This window comes from Agelaius phoeniceus, chromosome 5, assembly GCF_051311805.1.
Source record: "Agelaius phoeniceus isolate bAgePho1 chromosome 5, bAgePho1.hap1, whole genome shotgun sequence".
In the NCBI taxonomy this organism is placed as follows: domain Eukaryota; kingdom Metazoa; phylum Chordata; class Aves; order Passeriformes; family Icteridae; genus Agelaius; species Agelaius phoeniceus.
The window spans coordinates 17,899,342-17,911,632 of NC_135269.1; the positions used below are offsets into that span (position 1 = coordinate 17,899,342).

At 40.9% G+C, this 12,291-nt stretch overlaps 1 protein-coding gene across 5 annotated transcripts in view; it reads left to right on the forward strand.

Annotated features, from left to right (window-relative positions):
• LOC129119895 (potassium voltage-gated channel subfamily A member 5) overlaps window positions 1-12,291 on the forward strand; it is a 197,799-nt gene that overhangs the window by 113,679 nt on the left and 71,829 nt on the right. For 3 of the 5 annotated variants that reach the window (XM_077178433.1, XM_077178432.1, XM_077178431.1), the window contains one exon: window positions 3,949-4,101. The exons of the other annotated variants lie outside the window; for them this stretch is intronic. The gene's annotated coding sequence lies outside the window, so the exon portion shown is untranslated. The remainder of the gene's footprint in view (window positions 1-3,948; window positions 4,102-12,291) is intronic. 5 annotated transcript variants of the gene reach the window in all.

Sequence of the window (12,291 nt, forward strand, 5' to 3'; positions counted from 1 at the left end):
AAAGATATTGTTTCAGCTCTTTATTGATCACCTAACATTATGTATTTTATGATTTTATTTATTTTCTGCTTAAAAATGTAGTTGGATTTGTCAGTACAATACATGAAGCTTTTGCTGCTTGGTTTGATACTTGAATGTGGAATTCTCAGTTTCTAGATTTTTTTTCTAGAATTTACAATCTAGCAATGACAGCAAAGTGGATGTCTCCATATCTAGGGATTGGGGCAAAGTTTGGGAGTTAGTGGAAAAGTTTAAATATACATGTTTAGAAAATAAACTATAAAATGAACAAGCTTTCAAAATAATTTTCTATATATTCTTAGATTTGGCTTGAAAAGACTGATAAATAGGTCAAGTTTGAATTTTACCATTTCAGCTGCCTTTGAATAATGCCAGAAAAGTTAAATTAGAAAGCTTAGTAAGTAAGAGAAAATTTGATCTTACCACACAATGCTGGATCAAAAGTAATTTTCACAAACTTCCTGGAGAAAAATAAAACTTGAATTCTTAATTTTGACAAACTGCTGTGGAAACACTTTTTTGTGCTACACCAACAACAGGAAAAGAGAGTTTCAAAATGAGATAATAATAGTGCTTTTAAGAAGCAAATTGAAGTCTTATAAATATGTTGGTGGTTTGGGATTTTTTGTTTGTGATAGCTATTTTAAAAACTCAGCAGTTGCATTTTAAATCGATTTTCTAACCTTAAGAGAAGTTTGCTAAGCTCTTAAAGTTGGGAGTCATCCTCTTGCTAATTTCATGATCTCTACCAAACACTGTTGTCAGTGATGAAAGAAAAGGTCAAAGTCCCTGGACTCCTGTGGGAGGGATAGAAAATTAGGTGACTAAGCCTGACCTCTCCTCTAGTTCAGATTCACCTCCTTGCCTTACATGTTATTAAGGAAAATATTTTTAAATGCTTGGAGTTCTGAGCACCTTCTATTAAGTTAGGACAGCTCTACCCACCAGCACAATAAAAGAAGTTTTAATCACCCAGTCATAAATACATTTTCGTTCTTGTTGCTGGCTTTTTGATTTTTTTGGGAGTTTTTGTAATGACAGAATTTCCCCAGCGTGCAAACTGTGAAGCTGGGAACCAAACCCAGAAAGGTTTGTCTGGGCAGAAATCATTGCAATCCTCAAATCTCCCAAGGAGCTCTTTTTTTCCAGCACTCTCCAGCCTTTCTAATCCTCTCAGAACTATCAAGGACTCTAGAATTGCTGTTGTTTGGAAACCAAGGGCAAATCTGTCTGTATTTACATGTGTGGGAAGTGTAGAGAGGAGGAACAGAAAAGGCAGCAAATTAAATGTGCCTGTCTCACAGCACATCCCAGGAAAGACTTGGTTTCCTCAATGGAGAAAATTGATTTGAAATCCCACAGCAATTGGTCCTGAGCTGATGCTGGCTGATTCTTCCTCTCTGTTGTTTTGCTGAAGCGTGGTTTGGTACAAGCATTATGGGGATGGGTTTAGGACCAGCCAATGTAGAGAGGAAAATCACCAAATTTGAGGATTCCTCCCTGATTTAAGTTGTTCTGAGGAGTATTAATGGTGTTGAGACTTTTCCACTGTCCAGAATGACTTATTAAGCCAGGACATCCAGAACAGCTAAACTGATGCCAAATAGTAAGAAAAAACCTAAAACCTGTGCACATTAAAACACTTTTCTCTGCTGCTGTTAATTAAATAGATTCTTACTATTTGGCATCTTTGAAAACTCAAATTTGGGTTTCTGTACACTAGAACTGATTTATCTTTTTTTTTTTTTTAATGAAGAGTGTCAAGATTCAAATTAACAATGCCAAGGCTAGAACATAATATCTGTATTGAGCTGTAGTAAATGCAGGGTATAAAGAAAACAGTTTGCAGTGGTTTCACATACAACTGATTGTAGTATGTAAACATAGATGCCAGCCAGACCACTGCTGGATTCCTGCTAAACCCCCAATCCCTGCAGCAGGGTAATCAACTAATCTTGTAATCCTGCTCCCTTGGGGAAGGGATTGAGATCAGACAGCAACTCTTAATGGCAGGCTGTGCCCTCAGAGCCAAGGCTGACTCCCACAGGGAAACAGCTCTGGCCCATGGATGTATTGCCCATGGCATCTCTTTTAAAATTGGGGTGTTGTAGGTGCTAAGGGGGCCATGTAGAGGAGACAAAGTAAAACCAAGTCAAACAAGTCTCATTTAGTATGGGAAATCAGCAGGGTCTTCATGGGGTATTTCCAATGATACATCAGAAACTACAGAGGGATTTGTTTTCTTTTTCTGGTTTGTTAAGTCTTGTTAAAGCTAAAGAAAGCCTGATCAGATAAAAGGACCACAAGGGTGGTCAATCACTGGCACAGTTTCCCAGAGTAATTGTGAAGGTTCTGTCCTTGGAGCTGTTCAAAATTTAAATGGACACAGCCTGAGCAAGGGCTCAAATTCAGTATTTACTCATGGTCTACCCAGGGGCCACAAGTCTTTCCAACTTAAATTATTTTGTGATTCTATACCAGCTTCTGAAGGACTTTGTGCATTGAGCTATGTGCAGGTGTAATAAATTAGGAAAAGGCTTAGAAGAATCCCTTCTCCCATTTTGCACCTGTTAATGCCCAGGGAAAGAGTGGAAAGGCAGAAATTTATATGTGATGGGCACTGTTAACAGCCTGGAAGTATTTTTGGGGGGATCAAAGCCACAGCAGGAGCAATGTATGAGTGTTACGTCCAGGAAAAAGAGGAAACATCTCTTTCCACAAACCACTGGAGCTCTCCTTCGGTGTGGTGTGTTTGGAAGCCACCACAATTGCAAGGATGTGTGATCCCTCCTCTATACTGTGGCATGTATATAAAAGCTTTAACTGATCCTTAATTTGCTGTTTCCTACTGACTTTGAAAAGCCCATGAAACACAGTGGTTACTGGCAACCTCCAAGCTCTTGCCTCAGTGAAAGTGAATCATTCTATTTATGTTACTACAAGGGAGTGGAGTCTGGCAGAGGCCCTGTTTGGAATGATTTAATGAAGAAACTCCTTTAGAAGAGATTAGTTTTTCTTGGGTTTTTGTCTTTTTCTTCAGGGGATTCATCTTTTTTTTTAAGATGGAGGAGCTTTTGTTTTCTCTTAGCCCTTCCAACCTCCTCTCCTCTCCTCTCCTCTCCTCTCCTCTCCTCTCCTCTCCTCTCCTCTCCTCTCCTCTCCTCTCCTCTCCTCTCCTCTCCTCTCCTCTCCTCTCCTCTCCTCTCCTCTCCTCTCCTCTCCTCTCCTCTCCTCTCCTCTCCTCTCCTCTCCTCTCCTCTCCTCTCCTCTCCTCTCCTCTCCTCTCCTCCCTTCCCCTAAAAAATCTTGATCTGTTGTGTGACAAAATATTTGTCATTGTTGTATTTTCAAATGGTTATGCATATGCATATGAATATTCAATCTTTTTCTGAATTTGATTAAATTTTTTGGCTTCTCTGCCTCTTAGTTTCTCACTGTACTTTAGCCTTACATTATTTTTTTAGAGCTTTTAACACTTTGAAGCTTCCTGCATTAAATGTCATTAGATACCCATCATTATTTTGTTATGGACTACCATGAACAACATAATCACTTCACACAATTCCTTATTTTTCAAATGCTTGAAACATTTAATATTTGCCTTTTATCTCAGTTAAGCATTTCCAAGTGTTTCAATTTCTCTTTGGACTTTTCTAACATGGAGCAGTTGTCTTACACAAGATAAGGCAAAAAACCTCTTTCCCTGAGATCTCTGCCAGGTATTTTACTGCCTGCAGGAAAGGAAGATCCCTCAACAGCAGTGGGCAGAGCAGACCCTGCTACATCTCAAGAGAGTGAAACACAATCCAGCTGTAAATGCAGGGAACTGGGGCTTAGACAGATTGTTGTTATTTTAATGTGAGTTTTTTCCCACCTGTTCCATATTAACTCCACTGATAGTCCCTAAATATGCTTCTGTCTGTACAGTACTGTGTGGCTACTTCTCAGCACTGTTAAAATGTGGAAAAATGGAGCAGGGAAGAAGCAGCTCTGGAAATGAGAAAGGAGGAGAAGAATGCAGAACACAAGGGATGGAACAAGAAGAACTAGGGAAAAAAATTTCCAAATGGAAGAAGTTGTGTAAGTTAATGAAAGATGGATTCCCACGTTGCAAACAAATGTTGAGGGAAACTATTTTCTCTTTCTAATACTTTATAAAGGCTTCTCTTATCCAGAATCAGATTGATGTCCTTGCTGGGTTTAGCTTTGTTTTGCCTTGTTTTTAACATGGTCCACCTGTCTTGAAGGTCATTGTGTAGAACTGATTTCAATAAAAGACAGGAAATTAAGTTAATTATCCTGATCTGTTTCCCTCTCTTTCCCTAAAGTGACAGAATCCTCTGTGGGAGGCCAGGGCTTTTCCAGCTCCAGACAGACTTTGGGAAAGCCTTGTCAGGAGCCAATAAACTCAGTTTGATGCTCTTCTTTCCCTGGATCCTAGTGTCTAGGTTATACCCAGTAGAAATCAGAAATCAGCAGACTATTAAGCAAGACTATCCTTTGTTCCAGCTTGGAGCCTGCTGTCCTTTATATCTGTTGCTGGAAACTCTTTATCTCTCCGCTGAGGTGGCACTGGTGAAAATAAAATAATTGTGGCTAAGAAAGAGGGATCTACTCAGAGTAGTGTGGCTCACATGTTCACTCACTTTCTGACAACTTTCTTTTGAAGAGGCAGTTTAATGGGCCCATTCAGCCTGACAGAGAATATTTGGTCTGATAAAAATTGCTGAAATAAGGAAAAAAAAAAAGAGGGGAGGAGGAAAAAGACTCACCTCATATAAAAAGAAATCTAAGTACAGAGTAAAAGCACTACATAGAATTCAACAAGAAAATATATGAATCTTGTATTTGCCACAGCATCATCAATGTTTGAAAAGACCTCCAAGATCATCAACTCCAAGTTTTGACCAATCCCCACCTTGTCAGCTAAACCAGAGCACTGAGGGTCACATCCAGTCATTTATTCATAGATGGGTACTCCACCACCTCCCTGGACAGCCCATTCCTGCCTTTCAGTGAAGAACTCAATGTCTTTTAATAATGACAGGCCCAGAACTGGACGCAGGATTTGAGATGTGGTCTCACCACTGCCCACTACAGAGGGACAATGGGACAATCACTGCCCTGCTCCTGCTGGCCACACCATTGCTGAGCCAGATTTTTATATTAATTTCTTTGTCAAAGCACCTTGATGAAGAAACTACAGATTTTAGCAAAGGGTTCAGAGGGAAAAAAAAAAAGAAAAAAAAAGGAAAAAAAAAGAAGATCTAGGAAGAGAAAACAAGTTATTGGAATACAGAGGGAGGGGTAGAATTGGTGCTGACACAAAAGTGTCTTAAAAATTTATCAATGATTTCTGGAATGCCATAGAGAATGTAGTGAAATACTCAGAGAAAATTAAACAACATATTTTTCCCCAAGAGAAGAAAAGAAATTGTTGGAAAAAGAGCATGAGTGGTACCAGCTTATGGACTGATGAAGTAATTGAAATTATTTTACTCTCATTTTCTAATAGAACTTTTCATTAAGAGGCTTAGCTCATAGGATTTAGGCAGTCAGCATAGTGGCCCTCTCCATGGGCTGCAGGCAATCTCTTCTTAGGTGACTGGAGCCCTGCCCCTCCCTCCTCCTGCTCTCACCTTGTGTCTGCTGGATGTTTCTCACATGTTTTCCTCACTCCTTTCTGCCCATGAGACATTATTGCACTTCTTTAAAGACATTTTGCTTGGCATACGGTTTATTCTAACAATATTCCAAGAAGTAGCATAAGGTGATAGATAGGACACTGATTGTTGGGAGTTTTATTTGTCTTATTAGTGGTTTTTATGGCCAGTGTAGCTACCTAGAGGAGCATCAGTATTTTGTCTCATTCTGGACTAAGTCCCTCGATATCATTTGAATAACTGCTATTAACTAAAAAGGGAGCAGGGCCTGCTTTAGTTTGCTATTTGATAAAAGCGCAGGCCATGAGAAATGCCCACATTTCTTGGAAAAACAAGTATATCTCCAAAGGCCATCTTGAACTTGTAGCCTATTCAGGTTTTTTTTTCCCTACCAGATGCAAAAAGCCAGGGAAGTTTGGACCCTGGAAGGTTTTCAGTTGTTAACAGATTTTCTCTGAAGCAAGAAGGGTTCCAGTGCCACATCATCAGCAAAGCTTCAAAAGTAAAACCCAGGCCCTTTTTCTTGGTCTTGACACCTTGTCTTTCCATCGATATTCAGTTCTCACAGCTCACCTGTCCTTTGTGTGTTTTCGCATCCCTCAACCCTGCCAGTGGATGTCCTGAATCCTTTTTCCCTCTTCCCTAGGAATCTTTTTTCCCTGATGAATTTTTGTTTCCTTAATGTCTCTTCTCTACTTCTTGCCCATGTCTCTGAATTTTTCTTTCTCTTACATTACACATACATGGCCAGACCTGCTCCTTGCTCTCAGTTTTGTTATTTTTCAGTCAGTGTATAACCTTTCAATGAGGATTTTGAACAATAAGAAGGATTTTGAACTCTCCTTGTAGAGGAGGGTAAACAATGTTAGCCTTAATAAGGATTTCCAAATACATTGTGAAATTAGCCATTTCACAAGCAATAGGACTACTGAAGCATGATTCCTACTGGCTTTGTGCCATGAGGCTCAACTGGGCAGAATCTCTGATGCCTAATAAAACAAAAAGTCATCTTAGTTTTTCCCCCAAAGGGTTCCTTGAGGAATCTCTTGTCTTTCCCCAGATGCCATCTATTAGTGTCTGTATTATGTCCCAATGATTATAACCCCTTATCATCTTAGGAGAGATGCTTGTCCCTGTTTGTGCAAGCCAGGGCCTTTTCTGGGATTTAACCCTTGGCTCCCTGGTGGTGGTGACACAGGGGAGGCACACAAATGCATGTCCCTAGCCTGCCACATGGGGCCAAAGCTTGCAGCTGGCCCATTAGCTCAGCTCTGGAAAAGAAGTCTTTGAAAACTCTGAATTTCATATGTTGATTAATCTGGCTCTTGATAAGGACACAAGATTATGGCTGAAGACACCTGGACATTTTGTGCTATTTTTGAATGGAAAAAGAAATTTTATTTATTTTATTTAATTGTTTTAGAGTTACTGTTTTTTTCATCGGCCATTGCTGACACATGGATGGTTGTGCAACAATTAGTGCGTAGCTGTGTGCCTGTGGTGATAGGGTTCACTGAAGCATTCTGACTCATGGCAAGAGCAGAAGAAGCAATAAAACTGAACACCAACTTTGAGTCAATCCTCTTCAGAGGAGCTCTGTAATGAACAGAGCAGAAATTAGCCAGATGTGTCTAATAAATTACAAAATGCTGATTTAATTAGTTCAATATGAAATGGACAACAACAAACCTGTGACTCTGTCAGCTCTGTCAGAAGTGCTGAAATGCAATGACCTTCCTTTGAATGATGTGATGAGGAACCCAAAATTCGGATGGTGGTTTGGATCAGGCCTGCAGTAAATAATGGGTTATTACACCAGTTTGCCACTGCCAAACCTTAGAAACAATATATGCTTCATCACAGAGCAGAACCCAGTTAAAGCCCTATTATCTTTTGCTATCATTTACTATTTCTTGAAGTTGGAGGAGTTTCCCTTTTTTTTTTTTTATTCTGATTTTAGGCAAAAAAAAAAACAAAACAGCATATTGTGTGGAATTCAAGAAAGCACACGCCACAGGAATGTCATCCTACCCTTAGGGAAATAGCTGAGCAAACCCCAGACACCAGACTTTCAAAAGCAAACTTGTAAGCAGCTTTCTGCAACCTCCTCTATATGAGCAGGCATGAATTAAACATGCTTATCCCTCCCATGGCTTTGCTGAGGCAACTGTTGTTGTATAAGAACAAAACTACCTTGAGGGATATGAGCTCAAATGTCAGATAATAAACCCTTCCTGCTCTCAGTCAATTTTTAAGTTTATATTTTTAATAATGCCAAAACCTAGGATACTTTGCTTCCTTTCTGTTTAACCCTCAATGATATATTGCTGATGTTAACCAAGCATGGAAAGTGTCTGATACTTGGCTGCATTATTTCATACAATTAGTGGTAATTCTGGGTTAGCAGCTGAGATTATCTAAGAACAAAAGAAAAAAAAAAGAGGAAAATAACAACAAAAAAGTGCCTTTGCTACAGTTTTTTCTGGCTTGTGTTGTGCTGAAATTGCCAGCAATAAAGGGAACTCTTGATGATATTAAGGACACGAATTTGGCATTCATTTTTCTGGGCAAATCTTTCTATTTGATTCTTGAGTTGTCAATATATTATAAAGGATTGCTCCACAAGAGTTTAAGTGATGTCCACCACCTACTTCACTGTCCCTTATGAGCCTCCAGAATCCTGGAATGCTTCTGCCAAGGCGCTGGAGTGACAGATATTCCTGCCACTAGAGGGTATAATGTCTCCATCATTCATACCTGGCCAGCCTTCATTCATCGTGGATGCACAAACGCCTGGCTTTTCAGGAGGTTCAAATCTGAGGGAAAGCATCCTCAGGGAAGACCAAAGGAATTTTTGGTTATTTGGGATAGGAGCAGACTGCTTTGCTGGTCTCAGATGAAGAATACTTTTCAGAAAGCTGCAAGTATGAGTGCAAACTGACCAGTAGAGCTAAATTGAAAATGTAATTATCAGGGTCTGTGGGAAAAGTTAATTTTAAAAGTCCATAACCAGAGCAGTTTAGCAACAGTGGGAAATCCCAGCCTGTCATCCCAGGCTGAACATGGAAAGCTGATGTATAAACCTATTAATCATGTTCCCTTGTACTTGGGTGGTAGGATCTCTCAGCAGCCAAAAGAAAGGTTCTGAAGGCTGAGAAGCCCTGGATAAAAACACAACTGAAGAGATCCCTGACTGATAATTCTGAGGAGGGAAGAGCTTGTTCTCACTCCAGTGAGGTAACAAGCTCTATGCCAATTCAGCAGCCCTCAAGCAGAGCAGAGGGTACCACGGCACAAGCCAAAGAGAAAGATTGGGCCATGACAGCCCTCCTTCTACAGCACTTGGGATCCTTCAGGGGAAAAAAAAACCCAAACACATGTGTGTTCAGCTCTAGGGATTCTTCTGCCAGGTGACAAAGGCATTTTTTTTCTGCTTCCAGCTAGTGAGAAAAATGAGCTTCAAGGGAAAAGTTACTTTTGAGCTGTTAGAAGGCTCCATGCAATTAATCATGCTAATCTCTAGCATTTGGGAGCAAGATATATCTTTGATTGTATGTCTTGCTGTATGGCTGAATAACAAGCCCAGTGAGGAAATTGCAGTCTAAATTAAACATGTGAAAGCACCTTCTTAATCTTTTAGAAAAATGGTAAAGACATTATCTTCTCAGTCCAGCCCTCAGTCTGCTTTGTGATCTCTCACAGAGAGGTGACACAAGAAAAAAATGCTTAAATCCACAGATGTTGCAGATGAAAAAAGTATTCCTTTAAAGAACAGGAGAACTTTTTACTGTGTAAAAGTAAGAGTTTCACCTTGCCTTTGAAAGGGTCAAGATGCACACTGATATGCAGCCAAATACTGCTTTTAGGTGACCAGAATGTCACTTCAGCTGCCTCCAAGTCCCCTTGGGTCAGGGCACTTAGGTGGCACCTGAGTGAGAAAGCAAAAACACCAGCACCAAGTTCCAGATTTGCCACAGCTCGTTCTTGCAGTGCAAAGCCATCAGGCAGACTCACAACTATTTGCTCTGCTAATCTGGATTCCATTTAATGGCTATCAGATAACCCCACCATGGTGATTGCGATGCTGCTGTTGTCCCCAGCCAGTGGCAGTGCAGATGGCCAGGTAGCAGGGCTGCCTTTATGGAAGGCAGGAACACAGGAATTCTGTCTGAGAAAGGACTGTGAATGAGTCAGGGCTGCAAGGCTTCTGTAACTCAGCTTTTCCCTCCATTCTGCACATGCAGGGCCTGGGCTGGTAGAACTAATCCCTGGCGAGAAGTGAGCTGATGGAGACTGTGTCAGTGTCTTGCTGTAAACCCTAAACTGTGAATACTCCCAGTATGTCAGCTCACTGGCAGTGTGGGAAAGGGGCGAGTTAGGATCAGGTGTAATGCAGAGTCTCTGCTGCTGCTCTTGTGCAAGATAAAACCCCTGAGAGCTTCACTAGAGCTAAATTTGTCCCTCTGGTTCAAAACCATGCAGATGTGGCACATGGGGACATGGGTCAGTGCTGGCTTGGTGGGTGGGCTAGCTGGTCTTAGGGGTCTTTTCCAACCATAATTATTCTATGTTATACTGTGACATTTCCCTCAGGAATAAGGAATTTAGGGGTCATAAATGAGAGAAGCTGGACCTGCTAGAAATGCCAGACAAGAGAAAATTTGACCTCTGGAAATAAGGGCCAGACTCAAAGCTAGAAAAGATACAATCCTTGTTTATGCATTTAAAAAGGATCTATGCCAGGCCCAGATGCTCTTTACTAGCATAACTAAAAGCTATCCTGTGCAGGGCCAGGACTGTGACTTCAATGATCCTTGTGTGTCCTTTCCAACTCAGGATATTCTATGAAATTTATTTACTTTTAATTATTGAAAGCATTATGTCACTTTGTTTCCCCAAAACACGTGTATACAGGTGAAATAGGAGGATTCTCTGCAGAAACCACCCCACAGGTTTTGAGGAAGGGAATGAGATGTTCAGAACCAAGATGATTACTGCACCAATAAAATATGTACAATCCATGAAAAAAAGAATCACTTGCAAAAAGAGGTTTTAAGAGGATTATCCAGACAATGAAGAACATAAAGACACAGGTTGGTATATTCTGCCAAAAGTAGAGGGACTTGCTATGATACTGCATTGCAATGGAAGTGTGAATTTTGTGGATTCTGTATGAGTCTGAAAAAGGCCTTGGCATTAGTGCAACTCCATGTATTCTGTTATCAGTACTTATTATATTGCATAATACCCAAATCCTGGTGGGTCCACTTCAATTCATGGGGTTTAAACTTGCTTTCAATGCAAGTACATGCAAAAGTCACAGGAGAGTTTCAGAGCTGTAATTAGCAGGCATGTGGAAATTCAGAGTGCTGGTTTTGTCTGGAACATAGTTAATTTCCCTCACAGTAGCTGCAAGGGAGCTGTGTTTTAGATTTGTGCTGGAAGTGGGGGATGTTTTAGTTCTTGCTGAGCAGCGATTACACAGCACTGAGGCCTTTTCTGCTTGTCACCCCACCCCATCAGCGAGGAAGGTGCACAATGTATTGTAAGGGGACACAGCCAGGACCCCAGGTGACCCCAGCTGGCCAAAGGGACATTCCAGACCCTTTGGCAACATGCTCAGCTTATAAAGCTGTGGGGAGAAGAAGGAAGTGGGGGATGTTTGAAGTGATGGCAGTTTTTTCCCCAGATGTGTCTGAAGGAGCCCTGTTCTCCTGGGGATGGCTGAACATCTGCCTGCCTATGGGAAGTGGTGAATTCCTTGTTTTGCTTTGCTGGCTTGCTTAGCTTTTGCCTTGCTGATTAAACTGTCCTCATCTAAAGATTAGAGATTTCTGGCTTTCACCCTGCCAGTTCCAGCTTTTTTCCTTTGCAGTGGGATAGGAGAAAGTGAGTGACTATATGGGGTTAAACCACAACAAAGCAGTTCTCAGTCTTGAGGTTGCCTCCTGAAGCTCCACTTTACTCTGCCTCATCATGGGTTTTACCTTCTGTGGGTTACCACATCTTAGCTGTGCAGGCTGGATAGATTCCTGTGGAAGACACGGTTATGTGATGGTTGGTTCATGGATTTAGATAAAGCAGCCCAAACAAATCTATGCCCTTTGTCCACTTGTAAATGTCCACTTAACCTGAAGAGGTCAACCGGGTGTAAAGAAGGGCCTATTTATTTGGCTTAAAACTAAACTCACTTAAGTGGATTGCTCCAAAAACACTAAACATAGGCTTCTCTAGAAAAAGAGATTTTTAATTTTAGAGGATTTTTGAAAAGAAGAACAAAATACTAAAATTAATCTTCACACCTATGTGCAAACTTTATGTTTTCCAAATGTATTGCTACTTTCCAGAGCTATGATACAATACTGCTTATTATGGGATTGTATTGCTTCCTGCCAATTCCGTCTTAGCCTTGTAGGCCACAAGCATAACTCACGTGTGCATGCTGAAACCTAGAAATACCTAACAGAAGACACAGCATAATTTTCATGGTCCAAAAACATAGAGTGCCTAACACTGCCTTTGTTTACAGATGTGTCACCTGAGGATGTGGCCAAGGGCAGTGTCACCTTACAGCAGACCAGGTTGCTCAGAGCCCCATCCAACCTGG